At 42.2% G+C, this 25,124-nt stretch overlaps 1 pseudogene; it reads right to left on the bottom strand.

Annotated features, from left to right (window-relative positions):
- The window catches only part of LOC145407199 (glutamate receptor ionotropic, delta-2-like), a 188,922-nt pseudogene extending 171,645 nt beyond the window's left edge, over positions 1 to 17,277 (bottom strand).
- Between the last annotated feature and the right edge of the window lie 7,847 nt (positions 17,278 to 25,124).

Genomic DNA, 25,124 nt, shown 5'->3' on the forward strand with positions numbered 1-25,124 from the left:
CAATACGTAAAATCATGGTTCATGGCAATAAAAACAGCCCTGTCTCCAGCAAACGATCTGAAGCTTCTCCAGGAATTGTCACTTTATCTTGATAAGGACATCGTACAAGGCTGCTTGAAAGTATTTGGTTGTCACTTGTGGTATTTGTTAGAGCAATTAGTAGGATTGGCCTTTTCTGATCCAACTGTTGACCCTAAAGAGAAGCGAAAAATGGTGATGGCTTTTAACGAAGGAGGAAGCAAAGATCAACTAAAGACAGCAACAGTGAACCTTGAAGCAACAGCACTGGATCAGAAAACAATTTCAAGTCTTGTGACCTGTAACACCAAGAAGAACTTCACGCTGCTTGGCCTTCCTCATTCATTCCCAGAATTCGATCCACCTACATGGAAAAGTCGTGAGGATTACAAGGAAGCTGAGTGCATCGTCTAAGGGCTACAGGTAACAAATGCCTTTGCTGAAAGAGGGGTAGCACAAATTCACGAATTTAATCCTGTGTTGACAAAGACCGAAGATCAATAGCAGTTTCTTCTCCAAGTCGTTAAGCAACACAGGCAAATGTATCCATTTTCAAAGAAGACCACAGCCGGCAGCAATTACAAGTCACAAAACTAAGCAACAATGAGTGGAAATTGGGTTCCCATGATACCGCCTCTGGTGAGGGGCTAACACTCTGCAAAGAGGGGGACCTAGGTAACCCAATGGTATATTAGCATTACGCCATAATAGTTCGACTTTGAACATGATGCAGCACCAGTTAAAATTATCTAAGAAGCATGAAGATTTGCATACACAATATTTTAATCTGTAGGAACGAAGTCCCACAGCAGCTGAATCAAATTTTTAAATTCAAAATTAACCTGCCGCATGCCGGACACCCCAGACATAAAATGGCACGCCAGTGCCAGCCATTTTTTTTTTTTTTTTTTTTTTAGGCTAAAATGATAGATTTTGATGTGAAAAATAACGAATATGACCATTAAAAGACTCGCCGGAGACTATAAGTGCATTTTCTGGAAGTTCCCCGTCCGCCCCTCAGGTGTGGTTTCCCAGAACTGTAGCAAAGGTGAGAGAAAACCTCGTTTCCTATGAAGGTAAACTCAGGTATTCTGGCCAACGTTATCTGGGAAGGTCTAGGAATGCTTTTTACACTTTTCAGTTCAGTTCATGCGCATAATTTTTTTTTTTCACTGGATTTCATACAGAAAACATCTTTTTTTCCCATATAAATCACTTAGTACTGCAACATCTGTCACCTGTCATGCATCTCTCTCACTGCGCATCCTTCGCCTTACATTTACAGTAACTTACGTTCAACTGTACTTCACTATGTACTGCACTTACACTTACGGTAAATTATTTACAACATGCCTTCAGTATACACAGACACTGTAAGAGTATTTCTGAATGTCTTACTGTGAATACATCGTGTTACACTTACGGTACCAACATTACTTCACTACATACAGTCCATACACTTATGAGAAAATATCTACAAGAGTCTTCACTGTCTTACTCAAGAGTTTTGAAGAGTGTGGTACTCTTCAAAGCAAGGATAGATGCACAGACCAAGGTTGCATTGTGCACACATATACCTAGAGTCCTTCTGCTGAGTACGCGGCCTTGCAGTGCTAGTTGCGCACACATGACACCTTCACTACGGATTCTGACGAGTCTCAGTGGGAGGGATGATCGTGGGGTAGTGGCAACCAGTGAGGCGGATAGGTGTTGCACCAGTTCACGAATATAGCCCTCAAAGGTCTCCTTTACTCCGGTTACCTGAGTGTGGAGCAGGTGAGCATTTAGGACTGTGATGTCGAGGAGGTGGAAAAATAGTTTCTTGTACCACTTCATCGTAGGCCTGGCACAATCCACGCTGGAAATCACTGCGTCTGACTGATGTACCTGTTGCATATTCACATTGTAGGCCAGGACAGGTTCTGGTTTCCAGACATGGCACCGCCCTTCAATTCTGCAGTCGATGCTGTTGGTGCAGTGTACAAGTGGCCTGTGTACAGACGAGAGGAGGAAGACTTCTCTGTTGTGATGCCAGGCTGTTGCAAGGATGTTATTGGCCTTGTAAAATACAACTTCGTTCCTTTGCAGCTTCCTCCCCACCTTCACCATGTGCTTGCGGCTCTTTTTCACAGTGCCACACAGACCTGACTCCTGCAGGTGAAGGTACCTGGCCAGAAGGGGGCTTGTGTACCAGTTGTCCAGGTGCAGTTGTGAGCAGATGACACGATGCCACCTAGTCCATCAAGATGTTGGTGTTTTATCTGGCAACAGTGGTAGCTGTGAACTTGACCGAGATTCAGTCTGCTGTCCGGGCGAAACAAACCCAGTGATAATTTGTCAATGTGCGGTTCTAACTGGTCTCCAATCAATATCATGCAAGTAAATATATAATACTGATAATGATTAACGTGTCATACACGTGGTAGATATATTTATAACCATGGTATTACAACACAGGCATCCAAATAGTGCTGCGTTCATTCATGTGAGACACACGGGTATCCCGAGCGTGCAGCTCCATCACCACCTTGGTTTGTGACGTAGGCACCACGTGACGTCACGTATGGGTGGGTAGAGCTAGTTGACCAGTTCATGATGACAAACATTTATAGAGAGTAATCGTTCGACTTTATCACTCGAATATTAAAGAAACATTGGTTTCCTATGTCAAAACAAACCTATTATAACCTCTAATCTCATATACGTTAAATACCTCAGCCAACCACTTGCCCCCTCACCCCCCTCCCATCACACGTCCCACCTTGTCCCGCCCTTCCTTACCCACCACCCTCCATATAACTCCCCCTCCCCCCCTCCCCTTGTTCCGCCTACTGTGGTGTGAACCTTTAACTGTCGACGAAAATGAGGTTAACGGTGAGGGATGACTGGCATGACGGTGTTTTTTGTGATAATATGCTAGGTTGCGGGGAACCGATAACCCTACGGCATATCTCTTGAAAACTGGTAAAGGTTGTTTGGTTCACGACAATAGTCGAACAAAATAAATCACTACCGATAACCGTGTTCCTCACATGAATGAACGCAGCACTATTTGGATGCCTGTGTTGTAATACTATGGTTATAAATATATCTACCACGTGTCTGACACGTTAATCATTATCAGTATTATACGTTTACTTGCATGATATTGATTGGAGACCAGTTAGAACTGCACATTGACAAATTATCACCGGGTTTGTTTCGCCCGGACGCAGACTGAATCCCAGTCAAGTTCACAGCTACCACTGTTGCCAGATAAAACACCAACATCTTGGTGGACTAGGAGGCCTCGAGTCATCTGCTCGCAACTGTACAGGACGTGCCCACGATGAAGGTACTCATCAATCATCGTCTTCACCACAGCACCAGACAGTCCCAAGGTTCGATCTTCGACGATGTCCGTCTGAACACCTGTGTACAGGACTATGTCCTGCACATACCCAGTCTTACAGTCACACATCACGAAGATTTTGAAAACAAACCTGTGCCTTTTGCTGAGGATATATTGCCTGAAGGCAATATTACCTCTCCATAGCACAAGACTCTCATCTATGACGAGGTCTCTGTAAGGAGAAAAGGAGGTATGAAATTTCTCACGTAGGTGATTGAAAACTACACATATCCTCCTCATCCTGTCCGTGTTATTTGCGTTTGCAGGGTCAAGTTGGTCAAAGAAATGCAGTCGGCTCAGGATGTATTGGAACCACTTCCTCCCCATTACTTTCCCAAAGATAGGTGTTTCCATCAGTGGATATACGGTCCAGTAGGAGGGGAGCTGGTTCTTTTTCAAAATCCTCACAAAAGCACAAGGCCTAGGAACACATACATCTCATTTAGGCTCACGTCCACCTCAAACAACCGGCTCTGTGTGACGTCTGTGTTGCCCCTGCACACTCAAAGGCAGCAAAGGCTTTTGTTAGGGCTACAATTCTCAATACAAAGTCCACAGTAAAGAAATTTCTGAAGAAATCCAGCCTACTTGAATTGGGGTTAGTTCAGGTACAGTACACCCAGCAACATGCTCGTATGTGAACGGGTGTATTTCTGGAACAAAGTCACTCCCATCCTCCCACTCCCACGTCAGTTCCTCCTCATCACCATCATCGCCTCCATCATCCAAGGGCCGTGGGGAAGTGTGGCGAAGTAGGGAAAAGTCTCACTGGAGGTGCTGGGAAGTGTGGGAGATAGGGGAACACTTCCCTAGCTGTGCTGGGAAATATAGCAAAAGGAGGAACACTTTCCCAAGATGTGCTGGGTGTGGGGAATTGGGGAACACTTTGTCCTGAGGTGCCAGGGCAAGCTGGGTCACATGGGTGCGAGGGATAGCGCAGGCGTGATGACTCACCCGCGACCCCAGCCACTGGAATATTCCCAAATCTCCCTCTCTTCCTCCTGACACTTCCAACCCTGTGTGGGGAAATCCTCGGCTTCCCCAGCCACTCAGGAATACTAGAAGCCTCACCTTCCTCATCTGAATCCTCCTCCTCATCACGTAGGGCTAGGCGATGATGTGCTGATGGCCTCTTCCCTCAGGTACTAGCATACCATACATATCTGGATTTCCCTGGTGTGGGTATTTCCTCCTCACTAGTACTTTCATCTTCCGGTTGCACATAATCCTTATCTTGCACGTCGTCATCAACGTTGCTTTCGCCAGTGTAGGGCACCTTAAGGAGCTCCTGAATCTCATCGTCAGAGAGACCGCGGTGAGAGATGACTGTACAGTATGAGTGGTACAAGCAGAGTGAGGCTGAGCGAGGGAGATGACTCATCACTTGGGTGTATAGGCCTAAGCACCTGAGGCAAGGTGGTCGAGAGTTGATGTACATCCTCACCAATTTTTGCGCCCCTAGTTTGAAAATTGTGCCCTCCATGATTTTAAAAAAAATGAAGTTTTAAAACAGCACTGGCACGGGGCGGGTTAAGGACCACCCTAATATATCTATCTATTGCCAGATGCCTTAATCCCATACACGGGGTGGCCACAAACAAATCACCTCCACGTCACCCTGTCCCCCGCTAGTTCACTGCCCTGCTCCCAATTCACATCCCCCTCTCTCATATACCTCTCCACTCCATCCCTCCACATCATCCTTGACGTTCCCTTCCCTCTCTACCTCTCCACCTCACTCACATATACTCTCCTCATAAGTCTCTCACTCTCCATTCTTTCCACTTGGCCAAACAACCTCAGTGTGTTTCTCCTAACGCTTCCCATCACATCCACATCCACACCACAACGCTCCGTCACATCCTCAATTGTCAGTCTGTCTCCCCATGTGACTCCACAGACTCCTCTCAAATAACTCATTTCCACTGCTTTCATTCTTGACATGTGTCCCTCCAACAACGTCCAAGCTTCACTTTCGTACATTAGAGTTGGTATCACAATACTGGCATGTAATAACTTTTTCACTTCCATGGTCACTTTCCTGTTTCTTATCACTGCCTTCAAGGAACCAGCAACCTTTCTTCCTTGTTGTACCCTTTCAAGCACTTCACCCTCCAAACTTCCATCCATACTCATCACATTAACCAAGTACTTAAACGTACTCACATTTTCCACATCCTCATCATCCAACCTCACTGAACATTCACTGACCACCTCTCTAAAAGACCATAACTTTACACTTCCTTACATTCACCTTTAGAGTCCTTTTCTTACACACTCTCCCAAACTCATCCACCAAGCCTTGCAGCTCCCCTTCATCTTCACTTAACAGCACAGTATCATCTGCAAACAACAGTACAGGGAGTTTCCAAACACTGCCCTCTGGCCACTCCAACATCCACTGCCGTGCCTTGTTTCTCATTTATAACCTTATCCACATACAGACTGAACATCCATGGAGACATAACACATCCCTGTTTCAACTCAACCTTCAAATAGAAAAACTCACTCAGTTCACTATCCACATGCACTGCAGCCTTAGCACCCTCATCCATACTCTTCACAGCATTCAACAACTTCCCATCTACTCCATATATTCTTAATACTTTCCACAATCCTTGTCTATCCACTCTGTCATATGCTTTCTCCAAATCCATGAAAGGCACATACAACTTTTTTCCCTTCTCTAGAAAGTTTTCCACTAAGGATCTAAGAATGAATATCTGATCTACACAACCTCTTCCCTTCATAAAGCCTCCCTGTTCTTCTCCAACTAATTCCTCTGTTATTTCCCTAACTCTGTCAATAAGTATCCTTCAGTATACTTTTCCTATTACACTAAGAAGACAAATGCCCCTTTGATTACCCCACACCTCTTTTTCTCCTTTCCCTTTGTACAAAGGAATTATTATACCTGACCTCCAATCTTCCGGTACTCTACCTTCCTCCCAGACCAATCTGCACATCTTCCACATCCATTCTACTAGTATCTCTCCCCGATGCTTCAGCACTTCAACACACACTCCATCAATTCCTGGGGCTTTCCCCATTTTGACTTTCTTCATTGCTTCCACAACTTCCATCCTACTTGTTTCATCCTGTATTCTCACCTCCCTCCTTCACTCAGCCATTCCCCAGTCACTTTTACTCGCATTGCTCTCATTCTGTATGTTCAACAATTCATTAAAGTATTCTCTCCATCTCCTCACTTTATCTCCCTTCTCACTAGTAATCTACCATTTTTATCTTTCACGCACCTACTAACTTCATTGACACCCCGTCTGACTCTCTCTCTCTCTCTCTCTCTCTCTCTCTCTCTCTCAGCTGTCTGAGGTAACTGACAGCAAACCCTTTTCTGTATCCTCCTACTTTCTCTATACTCATTTCAAAGCCAAAGGTGGATGTTGCGTATCTGTACGCAACGACCTATCTTGTTCTCGTGTTCCTGAACTCTGAATTCTCTACACTCTGGCTTCGGCTTTCCTGTCATTCTCTGACTAAATATATCTGTGCTGTTTACTTATCTCCTAATTCTACTATCAAAAATTTTGTGACTATCTTACTTCTACGATGGAACACATTCTATCCATTTCTCCTTTCTCTGAAATCTCCATTCTAGGAGATTTCAATGTTCACCAGCACCTTTGGCTCTCCTCTCCTTTCACTGATCCACCTGGTGAACTAGCCTACACCTTTTCTATCCCTAATGACCTAGATCAGCTTGTACAACACCCTACCCGTATCCCTGACCGCCTTAGAGAGAGCTCCAACATACTTGACCTCTTCCTTACTACTAATTCTTCTGCTTACACTGTTAATCTTTTCTCTCCGTTGGGCTCCTCTGATCACAACCTTATCATCTTAATCTGTCCTATCGCTCTGGTACGGCCTGTGGACCCTCCAAAGAAACGACGTCTGTGGCACTTTGGAGCTGCAGATTGGGAGGCCCTCAGGCAGTACTTCTTTGATTTTCCATGAAATGATTATTGCTTCCATGGCCGGGAGCTATCTGGGTGTGCCTTGCACATTACGGAGGTTATTCTCTCGGGCATGGAAGCATACATTCCTTTCTCATATCCTCTGACTAATGCAAGAAAGCCTTGGTTTAATCACGCTTGTTCTAATGCTGTCCGCAACAAGGAGAGGGCCTATAAAAGGTACCAGAGCCAACCCACCCCCGAATCACATCTTTTATACGTTTCTGACCGGAATCGTGCTAAGTCTGTTCTTTGCTCTGCTAAAAACAATTTCATCCGTACTAAATGCTCTCAACTCTCCAACTCGAATTCTTCCTACTCCTTCTGGCACCTATCCTTCTTGCTGGAAGTTTGCTATCATTCAGCCAGTCCCAAAGAAGGGTGATCATTCCCAACTCTCTAACTATCGTTCAATTGCTTTAACATCCTGTATCTCACAAGTTTTCGAGTCTATTCTTAATAGAAAAATTTTAAAGCATCGTTCCTATCAGAACCTTCTTTCCGATCGTCAGTATGGGTTCCGTCAGGGATGCTCCACAGGCGATCTTCTCTCCTACCTTTCAGACTCCTGGTCATCCTCCTTTCGGGACTTTGGCGAAAGCTTTGCCATTGCACTTGACATCTCAAAGGCTTTCGCTTGAGTCTAGCATAAATCTTTAATATCCAAACTGCCCTTTTACGGTTTCTATCCTTCTATCTGTGCCTCCATCTGTAGCTTCCTTTCTGGTCGTTCTACAGCCGCTGTTGTAGACGGCCATCGTTCTTCTCCTAGATCTATCATCAGTGGTGTTCCTCAGGGCTCTGTCCTATCACCAACTCTCTTCCTTTTATTCATCAATGACCTTCTAAGCTGTACATCTAACCCTATCCACTCATATGCTGATGACTCCATTCTTCATCTATCCATTCGATTCCCGCAACATCCATCTCAGCAGTTACTTCAACAAACAAGGGACGAGGCTATGGCACACCTAATGAATGACTTGGCTCGCATCTCTGACTGGGTAAAAATAATCTGGTAGTTTTTAATGCATCAAAGACTCAGTTTTTACACCTATCAATCCGACAAAATATTCCACAGGTATACCCACTAATGTTTAATAATATTCAGCTTAATCCTGCATCATCCTTGAACATGCTTGGGGTTTCATTTACTCGGGACTTATCTTGGAAAAATCATATTACATCTCTTGTAATATCTGCTTCCAAGAGATTGGGGTACTAAGCCACCTCCGTTCCTTCTTTACCCCTGCACAATTGTTGACTCTATACAGGGGTTTTATCCACCCTTGTGTGGAATACAACTCTCATGTGTGGGGAGGCTCCCCAGATACAGCTCTTCTCAATAGGGTGGAGTCAAAGGCTTGTCGTCTCATTAACTCTCCTCCTCTTATTGACCCCCTTCAACCTCTGTCTCTTTGTCGCACAGTTGCACCTTTATCTCTTTTCTAACGCTGCTTCAATGGTCACTGCTCCTCTGAACTGTCTGCATGCATTCCTCCACCTCTACGACAGGCGCGTAACACCCGTCTAGCGGCAAACTCTCATCCCTTTTGTGTTCAGCTTTCTAATGCAAGAGTTAACCGTTACTCCCAGTCTTTCATTTATGCAATAGGTCAACTCTGGAACTGTCTTCCTCTGTCTGTATTTCCTGCTTCCTATGATGTCCAGTCTTTCAAACGCGGATATTGAATTTGTCTCTCTCTTGTATTTTGTTTTTCTCTTGGAAGGAACAATAATTTGCAGGCTCGTGACCTTTGGTTCCTTCTTCCTCGCATATATATATATATATTTATATATATATATATATATATATGCATCAAAGACAGTAGTACCAATAGCTAACTTTTCTGTTGACACAAGCGAAATACTTGAGGTAACACCAGACGAAGTAAATATTTCTCTTAAAAATATGAAAAGAGGGAAGGCTCCGGGAGAACATGGAATAGTAGCAGATTTACTGTTGGATGCCGGAGCAGAAGTACAAAATAGGCTTGCTCACTTATTTACCCAATGTATAAAACAGAAGAAAATTCCCAAAACATGGTGAAATGCAACTGTATTCAAAGGCAACTCAAAAGACCTTAGTGACTATAGACCCATTAGCTTGCTATCAGTCATTAACAAACTTTTCACTAAAGTCCGTACAAACAGAATAGCTACAAATTTGGAGGAAAACCAACTTCGTGAACAGGCAGGATTCCGAAGCGGGTACTCGACTACTGATCATCTGCACACAATGAATCAGCTAATTGAGAAAACTACAGAATTTAATAAACCATTGTGCTTAGGTTTTGTTGATTACGAAAAGGCTTTCGACTCAGTGGAGCACATAGCAATTATAAATTCATTGCGAGAACAAGGAGTGAATGAGACCATTGTAAAACTGCTCGAAAACATATATAAAGAGGGAACTGCTACAGTTAACTTACATACGGACTCAGAGAAAATTAAGATTGAGAAGGGCGTGCGTCAGGGAGATACAATTCCACCAAAATTATTTACAGCATGCCTAGAAAGTATTTTCAGAAAGCTAGACTGGGAAAACAAAGGAGTAAACATAGATGGAGAAAAGCTAAACCATTTAAGATTTGCAGATGACATTGCCCTAATCTCAGAAACAGCAGAGACATTGCAAGAAATGTTAAATGACCTGAACAGAGAAAGTCTCAAAGTAGGGCTAAAGGTGAACCGGAGTAAAACTAAAGTAATGTTTAATCCTCAAACACCAAAGAGCGTCATAAGAATAAGTGGAGAAATTCTTGAAGAAGTTGAGGAGTACAATTACCTGGGACAAATACTAAAATTAAAGAAAGATAATGATAGCGAAATAAAAAGACGCATTAAAATTGGATGGAAAGCTTTCGGTAAACTTAGAGACATTATGAAAAATAGCTTGCCAGTTTGTATGAAACGAAAAGTATATAACGAATGTATAATTCCAGCTATGACGTATGGTTGTGAGACTTGGAAACTGACAAAATCGATGGAAAATAAATTAATTCGTTCTCAGAGAGCAATGGAAAGGTCAATGCTGAGAATGTCTTTAAGAGACAGGAAAATATCAACCTGGGTGAGACAGCAGACTAAAGTCAAAGATATTACAGAAGTTATAAAAGAACAGAAATGGAGGTGGGCAGGCCATGTAGCAAGAACAAGGGATAATCGATGGAGCAAGAGGTTGACTGACTGGACACCAAGAGATGGTAAGCGTAGCAGAAAAAGGCCAGACAGGAGGTGGAGAGATGAGATAGAGAAATTTGCAGGGAAAACGTGGCAAAAATTGGCTCAGTCAAGGAATTCGTGGAGAAGGTTGTGGAAGGCCTTTGTTCAGCAGTGGACTTGTAATGGCTGATGTTCATGATGGTGATATATATATATATATATATATATATATATATATATATATATATATATATATATATATATATATATATATATATATATACCAACCACAAACAACTATAAGAGCATCCACTACCAGGGACTCATGGAGTACACTTACTCTTAGCATGCCTAATCAAACATTTGTTGTGTGCCTTCCACAGATTTCATTTTTTTAATGTCATGTAATTATACCATGCTGAAAATAACTGGGGAGGCTAGATATGGAAAAATCATTTCACCTGGCATGGATGAAGTTGTACTGGGCACGATGAAAAAAAGGTAAAGTTCAATTATGGATTAAAAACGTATATTGACTAGGATTCACAGCTACACAGCAAGCGCGGTTCAATTTTGCTTTTGGCTTAAATTGGAAAATAAGTGAAATTTATGTATACATCCTTATTTCTTTAATACTTGCTGTATTTAAACTGTTTTAAACCATGGATATCAAGATATAATGTATGATTAGAGGAGGACAAAAGACTAAGATATTATTGTGATAAGTTGAATCCTGTGGGGATGATACAAATGATTAAATAAACAAATAAACCAAAAAATATGGTTCTGAGGTTAAAACTTTTAAGACGTTCATGGATATGTTTCGTGCAGCCTACTCTACAACTGTTTCAGGCCAAAGAAGGTATAGAAGAAATACAACTTTACGTTGCTTCGACTGCAGCATACCTTAAATCACTGCCATGGTCAACAATGAATGGGTCACAGAAACATACTTTTGCCATTGTTATGGTGCATCGGCTCGTTGTACCCTCATGTCCGGTGATATATGGCATTTACAGAAGTAGCTGTTGCACAACCAATGGCGCAAATCACTGGCCACTTATCTCAGAATGGTGAAACCATTGTTAGATTTTTTCCCCAACCTTGTATATAGTGTTATCCACTTATATGGGGGATAATTCCAGGTCTTCCCCACTTCACACAGTTTACTGTCAACTTGGAATTGTAGAGAAAAAAAAAAGGTAGGAGATTAACTGAACATTGTAAGATACTCGTGCACTTAGTAATGCGAGCATCAAACTTGGCATGGGCACTCATAATGGGATACTGTTTTGAAAAAGCCTGTTTTTTTTTTTGTTTTTTTAACGTGTCCGACTCTGGACAAAGGCTTCAGGGCCTATTTCTGGGGGCAGTGACCTATCCCAAGGCCCAGTAGTCCTCCTACACCTTCACATGTCACCACTTCGGCGCTAACACCCACCATTCATATTGAATACATGCTAGGGCTGTCTCATACACGATTGGTGTATTGGTATTAGCGGGGTATTTCTACGACATGTCGGCGAGTCATCTGGTAGATCAGGAAAGTCTGCTTTTAGGAAATTCAAATCCTGAAACTGTTCCCTGTCCCAGCCGGGATTTGATCCTGGGGCCGCCTCTCTACCGATTCAGCCACCCCCTCCCCCACTTTATATTTCAAGATGGCCGCTATTTTCTTTTTTTTTTTCAAGTTTCTTTCCAGTTGACTGTATGACTTAATATCGAAGAATTTGAGTTGAAACTACAGTTTAATTGCCATGGAGAAGCCAAGCCGGGGGAGGCGATGGCTGAATGGGTTGAGAGGCGGCCTGCAGTCCTAAGGGACCCACGATCGAATCCCAGCTGGGCCAGGGAACAGTTTAAGGATTTGAATTTCATAAAAGCAGACTCTTCTGGTCTACCAGATAACCCGCCAACATATCATAATAATACCCCCGTTAATACCAGTACACCAGTCCCGTATGAGACAGCCCTGGCATGTATTCAATATGGAGGGTGGGTGTTAGCGCAGAAGTGGTGACGTGGAGGTGTGTAGGAGGACTACCAGGCCTTAGGACAGACCTTGAAAACCCTTGCCCAGAGTCAGATATTTAAAAAAATAAAGTTTTCTACAATGTTCTTCCACCATTTTACCTAAGAAAAGAGTGATTGTCAAGGCACAACCAAGGCACACTGGTGACATCACTGCTGTGAAGCTCATCGTGGGGTCCTGTATCAGCTAAGTATCTCCAGACTGCAGCAGAAGATTTGTTTAGTGTCTCAAATGCTATCTAATAAGCCCTACAAACATAACCTACGGTGATGTTTTAGTTAGATAGCCACACCTGAACTGACAGGATGTGCCAGCGTGGGAGAGCTGAACCAAGGGTAACGGGGTTTCAGTTATCCGGATGGCGTACAGATCGCATGGGACATGAATGATACTGGATGAACGATCGGGCTAAATGTAGGAAGTCTTTATATCCGAACCTAGTTGTATCCCATACTTGAATGTGCCTATTCAGTACTCTACAGTCAAAGGTGGTAAAAGGATAATCCCTTGGCCTTAAACCAACTTATAAAATGTATTGTTTGAATCCATTAATGACTAAACTTCAAACCATTTGGGACAAATGGTCTTTGTCAGACTCGGAAGAAAGAAGATAAAATCCCCACTACCAGGTAGCAATTAGCTAGATAGCTATTCAGTGATTGTGACAAACATTCCTTTCTTTAAAGCGATCAGCCAGCTTCCTCTGATTTTGGATCCAATTAGGTTAGATGAACGTAGTGGTACTGAAGCAACACAGAGACAGAAAAATGCAAAATACCATCAGAGCCGTCGCCTCATGTCTAATAACACCAAACTTAAATGGGCAAGGAAAAGGGCAGCTAGCACTCAGGGTGCTTCAGATAAGATGTGTTCCAAGATAAGACGAGCCAGCATAGAAGCCCAAAAGTGTTTCTTATGCGATGAAGAAGCTCCAAATTCTGAACTAAGACAAGATAAGACTATGGAGCTGGACAAAAGGCTGACTGAATGAGCCCAAAATCTAAATGACGGAAAGCTCCTTGCCTGACTGAGTGGTGGGGATATTGTGGTACAAGAGCTGAAAGTCATAGATCTTGTTTGACGGCTCTATACAATAGGGAAGGAGCCCATTTTCCAACAATTAAAAAACAGGTGAACAGCGATTTATGAGAAATACGAGTAGAACATACCCATTCGTGTTTTCAGAGTTTCTTGCCTATATGGTTGAGACAGCAACAAACACTAATGGCCCTGTAATTTTCCAGCTTGCAGATCTTGTTATAGTGTACAAACAGCGGCTTAAACAATTCGGGATCCACGTATGTGACTCGGATGTTCACTCGACAAGGCTAAAAGAAAAGCTGTTGGCAGATGTTCCTGAGCCCGAAGCCCATTAAAGTGGAAGAGATGTTCATTTTAAATCACTCTTGTCACAAACTTCAAATTATTTAGAAGCTATTCTACTTGGCAAAGCTGCCAAGATGTTATGAAGACATGATTGACTGTGAACTAATATTTGATGGTACATTTCATAAACAAAGTGTTGAAGATGCATTTCCACCACCTCTTCTTCAGTTTCTTTGTGTGATTGAACATTGTGTTGATGACAAATCTCGGTTAAAATTTGGTGCATGCAAGACAGATTTAGTCAAGGCACAGCTTTGCACTACAACTGCTATGCAAAACACAGAAAAGGGCCTCATCTTAGAGGCATAAAATAGATTGTGAGACACCATTTCCTGTGTATATGGGCATGTTTACCTATGCCAAAAATCGAAAAAATCGGTTCTTGTAGAACTGCTTCATGACCATGGTCTCAGCAGCCCATATGAAAGAGTGCTTTAAAGAGTCGGCACAACTATAGTTGCGGTGCACGACTCTGAGGTTGTCATTATCGTACCCTGGCAACCTACCCAACAACTGTGCTTCTGATTTTATGTATATGATACACATGTTATTCGTGTATAATACATTCGTGTGTAATAATATTCATGTATAATATATTCGTGTATAATAATGATTCGTGAACAATATGATACAAAATCAGATGCATTGTTGACATGTAGGTTGCCAGGGTACGATAATGACAACCTCAGAGTTGTGGCCGTGACTATAGGAAACGTAGCCGTTGTAAGGTACACATGGACGAAGGAGTGGTGTGTCCCTCTGTTCTTAGAAAAGGTCTCTTCACCATTGTGGCTATGGACAGCATAGCCCTTAATCTAACAGCAACCACAGCCACCACTTTCCATGGAACAAGCATATCCATCTTCCAGAACCCAACATCAGACAATGAAAGTGAAATGCGTGAGCCACTTCTAAGAATGAATGCAGTGCCAGGTGGAAGTGTTATCGTTTTGATCTTTCCTGTATAGATTTATGTCGTTGTATATGTGAAGATTAGCATCAACAGACACCAACAGTTCGATGCAAGGATAACAATAACACAGCATACATTTTTTTTTCGCTAAAGCACTACAAATGTAGATGTAAACTGGATATACACCATGCATTTTTGTCCACAGTGGACATTAATGACATAAACCTTAGATACGTAACATTGGGGTATCAGAAACTCCAATCTCCGAAAGTTAATTTTTAAAAATATGAGCATAAGGTCTACAGATCTGTCCGTCTCATTACCTTTCTACCTAGTGATGCTCGTCATGGGGATGATGGGTTCATAGCTGTAGCTGGCTCTGATTTTGCTCTATAGAGCCATTGGGGTATGTCATACCCCAGGTTACCTATAATGTAACCTCAGTTGAGCCATCTTCTTATTTTTTTTATTTTAATTTCTTGTCTTTCTCCTTTTGTATACAGAAGGTCCCAACATCCGTCTACTGCAGGCCACCCAAGGAATCATGATATTACTTTTCAGTTTTGCAAGCTTTAAATTTAAAATTTTTATACCTAAAATTTAATCATTTTTGTATAAACTTTAAAAAATATATATTTTTTCAATTAAACTATATTTTTTCTGGCCCTACTTAAAGATAATGGGTTGAGTTATTTGTGTATTGAAGCATTTTTAAATATCTCAAACGGAAGTATTTTTGTTTTATTTTTTTCCTTGGGGTACATCATACCCCACGTTACCTAATATACTAACAAAAAAATGGTTACCTATCAAGGGTTAAAGAAGCTTCCAATCTGCCAACTGTTCACAAAATTGATTTCCTTATGTTTTAAAACATATGATTTGACACCAAAATTGTCAAGATCGGTCATCTATGTCAAGTTTTAGTGAAGAAATTGTATATTAGAACCGGAAGTGGTGCCAAACTTGAAAAAATGGCTGCCACTTTAAATTTTTGTGTCGCTAACACGTTTTTTAGTTAAAGCAGGATCAGAGGAGTATACATACCATTTTGATGCTTGCATCACAAAGTGCATGAATTTTCGCCAATCTGCGTCGCTAATTAACACAATCACATTTGATCCCAGTAACAAACAGCATTGATGGGACCAGCAGATTTATCGTTGTCGTGTTTTCATTTGAATTCTTTTATAATATGGAGGATATGAATGATGTTAACTTGCCTTACAAGTTTAGAAGGAAAGAGATAAGATGTTGAAGTATGAGTCAGGCCTTTGCCGTCAGTCCAAGAGGCTACCCGTATAGGCTTATCATTTGGATCGCTGTATGGCAGGAAGGAATACACGCTGCCACTGGAATAACAGTGTTAGAGTAAGTGAGCAAAAATTGGCACTGAAAGTGATGGAATACTCTTAGGAAGATTTTTAAAATGAGGTTATTTTTTCCACTCTGATGACGTACTCTCAATTTTATTCTTTCTATTTCTAGATAAATTTTTCAGGTTGAAGGAGATCTTTACAACTACAGGAGTTGGAATTACTCTCCATCAGTCTAACCTGGAAGTTAGTGAGGTGTCATTGATGACGGTGATGAGTGAGTTGGTGCGTGATAATGTCTTATGAAAGTGGTGGAGCGTGTGGAGGTGGTGGAGAGGGAGGCGAGTGAAAGCAAGCAGCCTCGTTGTCTGGACCAGCAGGAGGTGGCTTTTGAAGGAGGACTCAGCGAAGGCGACGAGGAAGGTTGGATCATCGCTCAGCATCACCACAGTCACGCACCACAACACATCACGCAGCTGGAGATATAGATAGTAATTAAATTTTTAATGTCTTTGCTACCAGAACACCCGTTCTATTCATTTTCTTGTACGGGTTACTGCTGACGATTTTCAAGGTTGTCCATACCTCTACTTTGGCAGTAATGATAATAAGGAACATTAGAGTTCGGAGATTATATCACCTGCCGAAAAGGGTAATACTCGTAGCGGGTGGATAGGTGGTGAGATAGGGAAGGCGGGGCGGGGGGAGCAAGGGCTTTAGTTTCACTAGCCTACATGATGTAGTTTCGAGTTATGTTCATTTGCTCATTACATAATGGGTAGTTCACGCTAGTCTCTTAAACAGATTTCGCTATCTGCACCGCAGTACATGCATATTCCATGAAACACATTCTTTTAAAATGAGTAGATATATTTGGTATGATATCTGTTCTAAATTCAGAGCCAAAGACATTTGTTGCCTGCATTTATACAATGGTGTAACCTGTTCCGAATTTTTTCAGGTTTATTTTCTTTTTCCAGCCTGTCTATTGCATTCAGCCTCGTAAACATACCTACATCTTGCAAACCCTTAGTGGTCTTCTTCGGGTTTAACAGTGCCCTACCGATAGTCCTGACCATCTCGGAAGACTTGGTACTTATGGTCTTTCCTACCCTTATTTATTCCTTGTCACTGGGGATGTGCTGGGGTATGGGAACTAGTTATTGGTTATTGATTAATGTCAGACAGTATAGGGAGACAGCTGGTACTATCACTCTTACACGAGTTAAATAGCATGCATTGGCTCTGGATGCAGTCCATTTAAGCTGCTTTGACATAGTGCCATATAATAACCGAAACATGAGACCAAGTTCGTTTTTATCGAACCTGGTTCACGAAAGTCAGCACTAATGGCTATCAACCATATCAGAGATCTGCTTTGACCATTCGTCTTGGAAACTGCTCAAGAAATGCGGGGGGGCGGGGGGCTACTGTCACCCTTTACATTCATGAAATTCCCCGGTCGGTCCGTATCCACTGAAATTACAACTTCGGTATGGATTAGCAGAAACTGCAAATCTGGCGCCATAACATGGGTTGGTAGCCAAGTATTTATTAATGTAGGCCATTGCTGAAACAAAAGCCCAAACTTTCATACATTCTGTAAAACAAGACATGTACCATACATTTTTTGTTGTTTATCATAATAAAATATATCCATGTGAGTTATTTAATAAATTAATATACAATAATGCTTGGATGATTCCCGAATGCAACAGAAATTATGGCAATAAAATAATGTATGGCATACACATCACTACCAACCTCCGGCCCAATGTAGAGCACTCATATCCCAAAGTTTATCATCCAGTCTCATATCACTTCCCACAAAATATGCACAAACACTTGCATGAACTACTGCACCTGCACATATTAACCGCTGATCACATGCAATCCACATTTCTGCCAGAAAACGTGTTTACTCTATCTTTTGACTCTTTAAAACGTCATCCTATATAAATGCTGCAAACTTTCCAAAACAAAGCAGCATCGTTCATGTTGATGCCTTGCCATAACCACTCGAGCAAACAATACCCGCTTCGTGTCCACTCACATAGCTGAGTTTCCCATTCCTCCACTGATAAAATTCTACTTTTCGGTCAAACTTTGGTCTGTCAATCAACTTTACGATTAGATTTTCAACTTAGATTTGCTTATTTTTATTTGCCCCTGCCATATATTAACATTTCCTCATAGGATATATTTACTGCTCTCACTGGTGTCCACGTTAATAAAGCATACCAGTGTGGTGGGCTTTGTACTGCTATTCTCAAGATCTGTGTTTATGATTATACCCTACCTCAGCAAGCTCTTTCACCTCTCAAATTTAACATTTTATTATTACTGGAAGACAGCGTTCATTCAGCCTGCCTGGATATCTTTTCCCGCTAATTTAACTCTCGGCCAGTTGCTTTAACATCTTGCATTTTAGCCGTCGTTTTAGTTTAATCTGTACAGTATAGTACGATTTTCACATATATTTCTATTCATAATATTTTCACTGAACTCAAGGACTGTTTCTGTCACAGGTGCTCTGCTATTTCTTTCTGATTCCTGGACCATATTCTCCTCAGATTTTGACCATTTTTTTTTTTGTTTCTACGGTAGATATCTCAAAGGCCTTAGACAGAATCTGTCATTCTTTAATAATGCCGTTTTTACGGCTTTTTAACTGACAAAATCTCAGTTACACAAAAGGAAGATAAATGCCATCGTCGGTAATGTTGTGCACAGCTATAATCAAGGCTTCATTTATATGTTAATGAGACAGAAAGTTTCCTTCTTTGAGCAGTCTGCAGGACAAAGCACATAATTGGCCCTAAGTGACTTAAAGTTTCACCTTACCCGTTTTGCATCTACGACATGAGTCCAAGAAAGGAATGTCTGTGTCTCGCTGGTGTTATAACTTGCGATTGAGCTCCTGAATACTCCTAAGCCCCATGGTGCTGGAATCTCGTCTATTGCCTGTAGAATATATTATATTTTGTCAATGAATAAACTGATGCATATTTCATTAATGATTTACAGAAATCTTTGGCCATGCACCACTCTGCAGTAAAATATTATCACGTAATATTTTTAAATTAATCAAGTGACTTTTTTTATACTCTGAGACCTAAAGTTTATCAATGACAGGCAACATGCTGCAGTAGCGTTGTTTTTTAGAGTCAATTCATTGCCACTGACGTTTACGCATGACCGTCTAAGGCCAGGCCATTACATTACCATTCATTTAGCAGTCATTTCAGGCTTTGGGAAGATCAGTATAACGAATGTCTCATGGAGACATGACATTATCAGATGAAAAAGAGACAAAGAATACAACTGAATAATCAGAATATGGGGAGGGTTCAGGAAGGAGTGGCTTCATAGCATACTCAAATTCTTAGTGGCTTTTTTGCAGTTTTTGATTGATCTATGGGAGCACATAAGATAACATGGCACCAAGACTACTTAGCAACCATATCCATAGAAAAATATAGACAAGATAAAGGAATAATTATTATCACCGCCTAACAGCTCAGCACACCATAACAAGTAGAGAATGGGCGGCACGTGTAGTCCAGGCCCTTAGGGAGTTATGAGGAGGGTTTTGTGCAGATTTGTCTACAAGTACCAAATTTGGCTCAGATGTAGACCAGAACATACTTATTTCATTTTTGGAGAGCGCCAAGCCCAGCGCTCACTCGGGCCGCCATGTTAGCCAAATCCAAAATGGCTGCCAGCCGATACATGATTGTATCACAACTTCGTAACCAAAAGTCGTAGAATCATGAATGAACTCACTTTTTATAGGTTTTTGACCTCAAGGATTCCAAATTTGACCTCTGTTTTGACATTCTTGGTCATTATAACCCCCCAATGGCATATAAAACGTCAAATGAGATCAAAACTAAGCCAAGTAAACGCAAAGTTTTGTTTAAATCATTTGATGTTCAACTCCCGAAATACTCCAGGCCCTATATGGCAGATTTGTCTCCAAGCACTAAATTTGGGCCAGATGTAGAGCAGAACAGACTGATTTCAATTTTGGAGGCCTTTGCCTTTTGATTTGAACAACATAAATGTGGGCACTTGCGAGAATGCTACCGCACAAGTGTGTTACAAGGGTGCTGAGCACCAATCACATAGGAACTATAAGAAAACATCACTACTGCAAGATCGAATTGATTCTAATCTAGGTATCGTCATTGTTCACACATCCACCTTCACACTTGCACAACCCTGTGCAGCGGACTCCAGCCCTACAGCATTTGCAGTTTCCTGTGCAAGATCTTTCACAGCCACAGTGCAGGAGAATGGAACATGCCTTACTAGCATCTGCGAGTGATGTCCAGTATGGTAACCAGATACCATTGCCATCTTTCTGAAGCCCCAATCACTGAAGTCGGGGATTTCCTGGCAAACTGAGGTTGCTTGATTCCAATAAAAGCTTGCCTGAAGCAGTGCCCTCTTTATGTGCTCAAACAGCGCTGCTTGAGTGGGTGGTATGTTCTCCAGCATTTTTGTACCACTTGTAAAAAGATGGTGCCTGGCTTCTTTGACATTGGCCAAACCACATCCCTTACTGTACATGATTACCACAAATCGTTCCAGCTTCTGCATGTGCAAAGACTCAAGGGTTAAGAGTTTGGGGTCATGGGTGAGGGCCACCAGTGTTTCAGTAAGTCCTGGGGTGCTCTGCCAAGATGCCAAGGCAGTCTTTTTTGCCACATCCAATGAACTGTGATGTCGTGTCACATCCTGTGAGGGCATGGAAGAGTGGCAGTGCCAGAGACTTGGAGGGTCCAAGGTGAGAGCAGATATAATGGATGTGAATGTCACGGATTTTTTTTCCACTACCAAAGCCCACCCACAGCTGTGAAAGTCCAAGTGTGGTGAAAAAGCGTACAGCTGTCCTGTGACCCTGTGCTGCAGCATGTGCCAAGTGAAGGAATATCTTTGTGTCTGCCTCAGGGTGGTTACATGGTTGGAGAGCTGAAACATCACAGGGTCTATTGAATAGCACATTCTCAAACTTTGTACTGAGAAGGAGCCTCCCACCCACATCTTTCTTGACAATCTCCTCACTGAGGAAGGAGAATAGCTCCTTTTTGTTATCCTCATGTTTGAGGAACCCACTGTTCCAGTCATGTTTTGGGATCCGTGTGCTGCCATCCCCAACCCTTGACCGTGGACCTGTACCACGTCGCTGATGAGTGAGGGCTTTGAGGCTCTCCTCGGGGTAGTTATCCCACACGGCATCGATACATTCGATGGTTGGGGTCATCTGAGACTCCAGGAATGGCATCATGTGTTGTGTGACATAGTCTGAAAAGGTCTTTGCTGATGTGGGCCGCACCATATGGACAACAGCTGCCATATCCAGCACAATAACTGTGGCTAATCTGGCTGGAACTGCCTGGTCAGTTGGGCACTGCTTCAGGCAAGCTTTTATTGGAATCAAGCAACCTCAGTTTGCCAGGAAATCCCCGACTTCAGTGATTGGGGCTGCAGAAAGTTGACAATGGTATCTGATTATCATATTGGACATCACTCGCAGATGCTAGTAAGGCATGTTCCATTCTCCTGCACTGTGGCTGTGAGAGATCTTGCACAGGAAACTGCAAATGCTGTAGGGCTGGAGTCCGCTGCACAGGGTTGTGCAAGTGTGAAGGTGGATGTGTGAACAATGACGATACCTAGATTAGAATCAATTCGATCTTGCAGTAGTGATGTTTTCTTATAGTTCCTATGTGATTGGTGCTCAGCACCCTTGTAATACACTTGTGCGGTAGCATTCTCACAGGTGCCCACATTTATGTTGTTCACATCAAAAGGCAAAGGCCTCCAAAATTGAAATCAGTCTGTTCTGCTCTACATCTGGCCCAAATTTAGTGCTTGGAGACAAATCTGCCATATAGGGCCTGGAGTATTTCGGGAGTCGAACATTAAATGATTTAAATAAAACTTTGTGTTTACTTGGCTTAGTTTTGATCTCATTTGACGTTTTATATGCCATTGGGGGGTTATAATGACCAAGAATGTCAAAACAGAGGTCAAATTTGGAATCCTTGAGGTCAAAAACCTATAAAAAAGTGAGTTCATTCATAATTCTACAGCTTTTGGATACGAAGTTGTGATACAATTGTGTATCACCTGGCAGCCATTTTGGATTTGGCCAACATGGCGGCCCGAGTGAGTACTGGGCTTGGCGCCCCCCAAAATGAAATAAGTATGTTCCGGTCTACATCTGAGCCAAATTTGGCGCTTGTAGACAAATCTGCACAATTTAGTCCCCAAGGGCCTGGACTAGTGGGGGTTTCCCAGAAGTTCCCAACATTTGTCTAAAGAAAGAAAAAACCTTAGGTTAAGTCCTAGTCACCACTGTTCCCCTCGAAGTAGTCTCCTTGGGAGTGTAGACATGGATCCCAGCGCTTCTCTCACGATCAGAACGCGTTTTGGAAGACCTTGGGCATCAGCTTGTTCAGGACCTTCTGTGAGTCCTCTTGGATCTACTCAGTGGTGTTAAACTTTAGTCCTTTCAGCACCACTGAAAAAAAAAATCACATGGGGCCAGATTTGGTGGAATGAGGGGATGGGAGACAAACGGCATGTTTATAAATGTTTTTGCGCCATGTCCTCCAGCAGCCATCTCAAAACGTCACAGTAGAGCTTTGCGTTAATGGTCTCTCCTTCAGGCACAAATTCCTTGTGAACAATGCCCCTCCATGTCGAAGAAAGCGATGAGCATTGACTTCACATTGCTCTTGACCTGACATGTCTTCTTTGGTCAGGGCGAAGCTGGCCTCTTCCACTGCAATGATTTTTGTTTGGTTTCCGGGATGTACCCGTAAACCCAGCTTTCATCACCAGTAATGACACTGGATACGAAGTTAGGGTCATTTCTGGCCATTTCCCTGAGTTACAAACAGACCTACATGTGATTCTGCTTTTGCTCATCAGTGAGCAGCCTTGGGACAAAGTTGGCGGCGATTCGTCTCATGTCAAGGTCGCAAGACAAAATCCATTAGTATGTTTAATACGATAGACTAACAATGCCACAAACATCGTTGATTGTCCTCCTGTGATCTTCGAGGATGGTTGCACGAACTTTAGCCAAACTGTCTGGAGTTGAACTGGTTGAAGGATAACAAGAACATGCATCATCATCTGTTGACGTCGGTCCGTTTTCAGAATGCTTAAACCAATCCTAGGTTTGTGTAACCCCAAAAGCATTGTTACAAAATGCTTGTTTTAACATGATTTCTGCAACGTTTTTCCCGAGTGTCACATAAAATTCGATGCACACACACTGCTCTTTCACATTCTCCACATTTTAGATAACAGCATTCGCAAAGTAACCGAAACACAATGATAAAAAAAACACACATGCACTGAATGCATCCACCCTGCTCAACGCCACTTGACACATTAACAAACAATGGATGCATACACTGGCACCTACCATCCACACACCATACGACAAGCATTGCCTGCTCTCAGATTTCGGAAAATTTAGGGTAGCACCTCGTAAATGAAATTCGAGGTGAAGCACTGGATGGACAGAAGTTGTGCAAAGGCAGACCAAACTTTAAAAAACCAGTGTCAGTTCAGTCAGCTGCATTAAATATGCATATGACATTTGGCACGATACCCCGCCAGGAAGAAAAACAAAAACCTGAGGTACAAGCTAGCAAAGTTCCCACCACAGCATCCTTTACAACTGCCGTTCTGTTGAATCGGAAGATAATGAAAAGATTGATTCTGAAGAATCCTTCGACTAAAATGCCGCCACAAAAATACTGAGAGTAAATGACGTCATCATATGCTGTTGATACATATCAGAATAGAACTTACCACACATCTGGGGAATTCACTGACAGATTACAGGATCCCACAAAAAAATAATAATAAATAAGTGAAATAATAAAGGTAAAATACAAAGATAAAATGTCGTCTAGGCTGGGTCTCAACACATTTACGTGGTATTTTACGGACAACATGATTAGTTAATAGGGAGTACTGTAGACTGTAGCACCAGTCGAACAAAGTGGTACTCTCAAGGTGAATGGCAAACTGATGATATGGAGAGTTGCAGCTCCCGTTTCATAAGTGCTCAGGACCTATTCCTGACCAGCTCTCATTCAGTGTTTTCATTAGCACAGAGAGTAAGCCAACATATTATCATAATACCTCTACCTCCAACTGTCTGCTCCACACTACATGTACGAACATTAGACATCACACCATATGTTTCCATACCCTCTTGGCAATGGCCACTGCAGTATTATCAGCAAATTCGGTGGTACCTCAGGTTGCCACCACTGGCAGGGTAGAGCACAGAGCCCTCCTGAGAGCAATCATATCACCTTATCCTGTCGTATCACTCCAGTAATGTTTGAGGACCCTCCCAAGAAGCATCAGCCGTAACACTTTGGAGCTGCCCTGACGCAGTTCTTCGTTCACTTTATCTGGAGTGATATTTGTATCCATGGCCATCTTACATTCCTTTCTCATATCTAGTGACTAGGAAAAAAAAAAACGGTTTAATCACGCATGTTCTGATGCGATCCACAACAAGGACAAAGCCTGCAAAAGGTACAGGAGCCAACCCACCCTTAAATCTCATCTCTTTCATTTTTGTGCTCTTTTATTTTTGTGCTCCGAATTGTGTTAATACTGTTCTTCGTCCTGCTAAAAATAATTTCCTTCCTACTAAATGCTCTGTACTCTCCAACTTAGACTATTTCCACTCCTTTTGGCACCTTCCCAAAAACCTTCTTAACAATTGTACGTCATTATCCTTCCCTCCTCTTTTCCACTTTGATGACTCTGTAGCTATTTGTTCTGCTGATAAATCAGAATTTTTCGCTCAAACTTTCTCATCCACTTCTATCTTAGACAATTCTGGTGTTGTTCCTCAGTCGCTTAAACCCTCTGACTT

This window comes from Coenobita brevimanus, chromosome 8 (assembly GCF_032717465.1).
Source record: "Coenobita brevimanus isolate Jiangsu-jjx chromosome 8, ASM3271746v2, whole genome shotgun sequence".
Taxonomy (NCBI): Eukaryota; Metazoa; Arthropoda; class Malacostraca; order Decapoda; family Coenobitidae; genus Coenobita; species Coenobita brevimanus.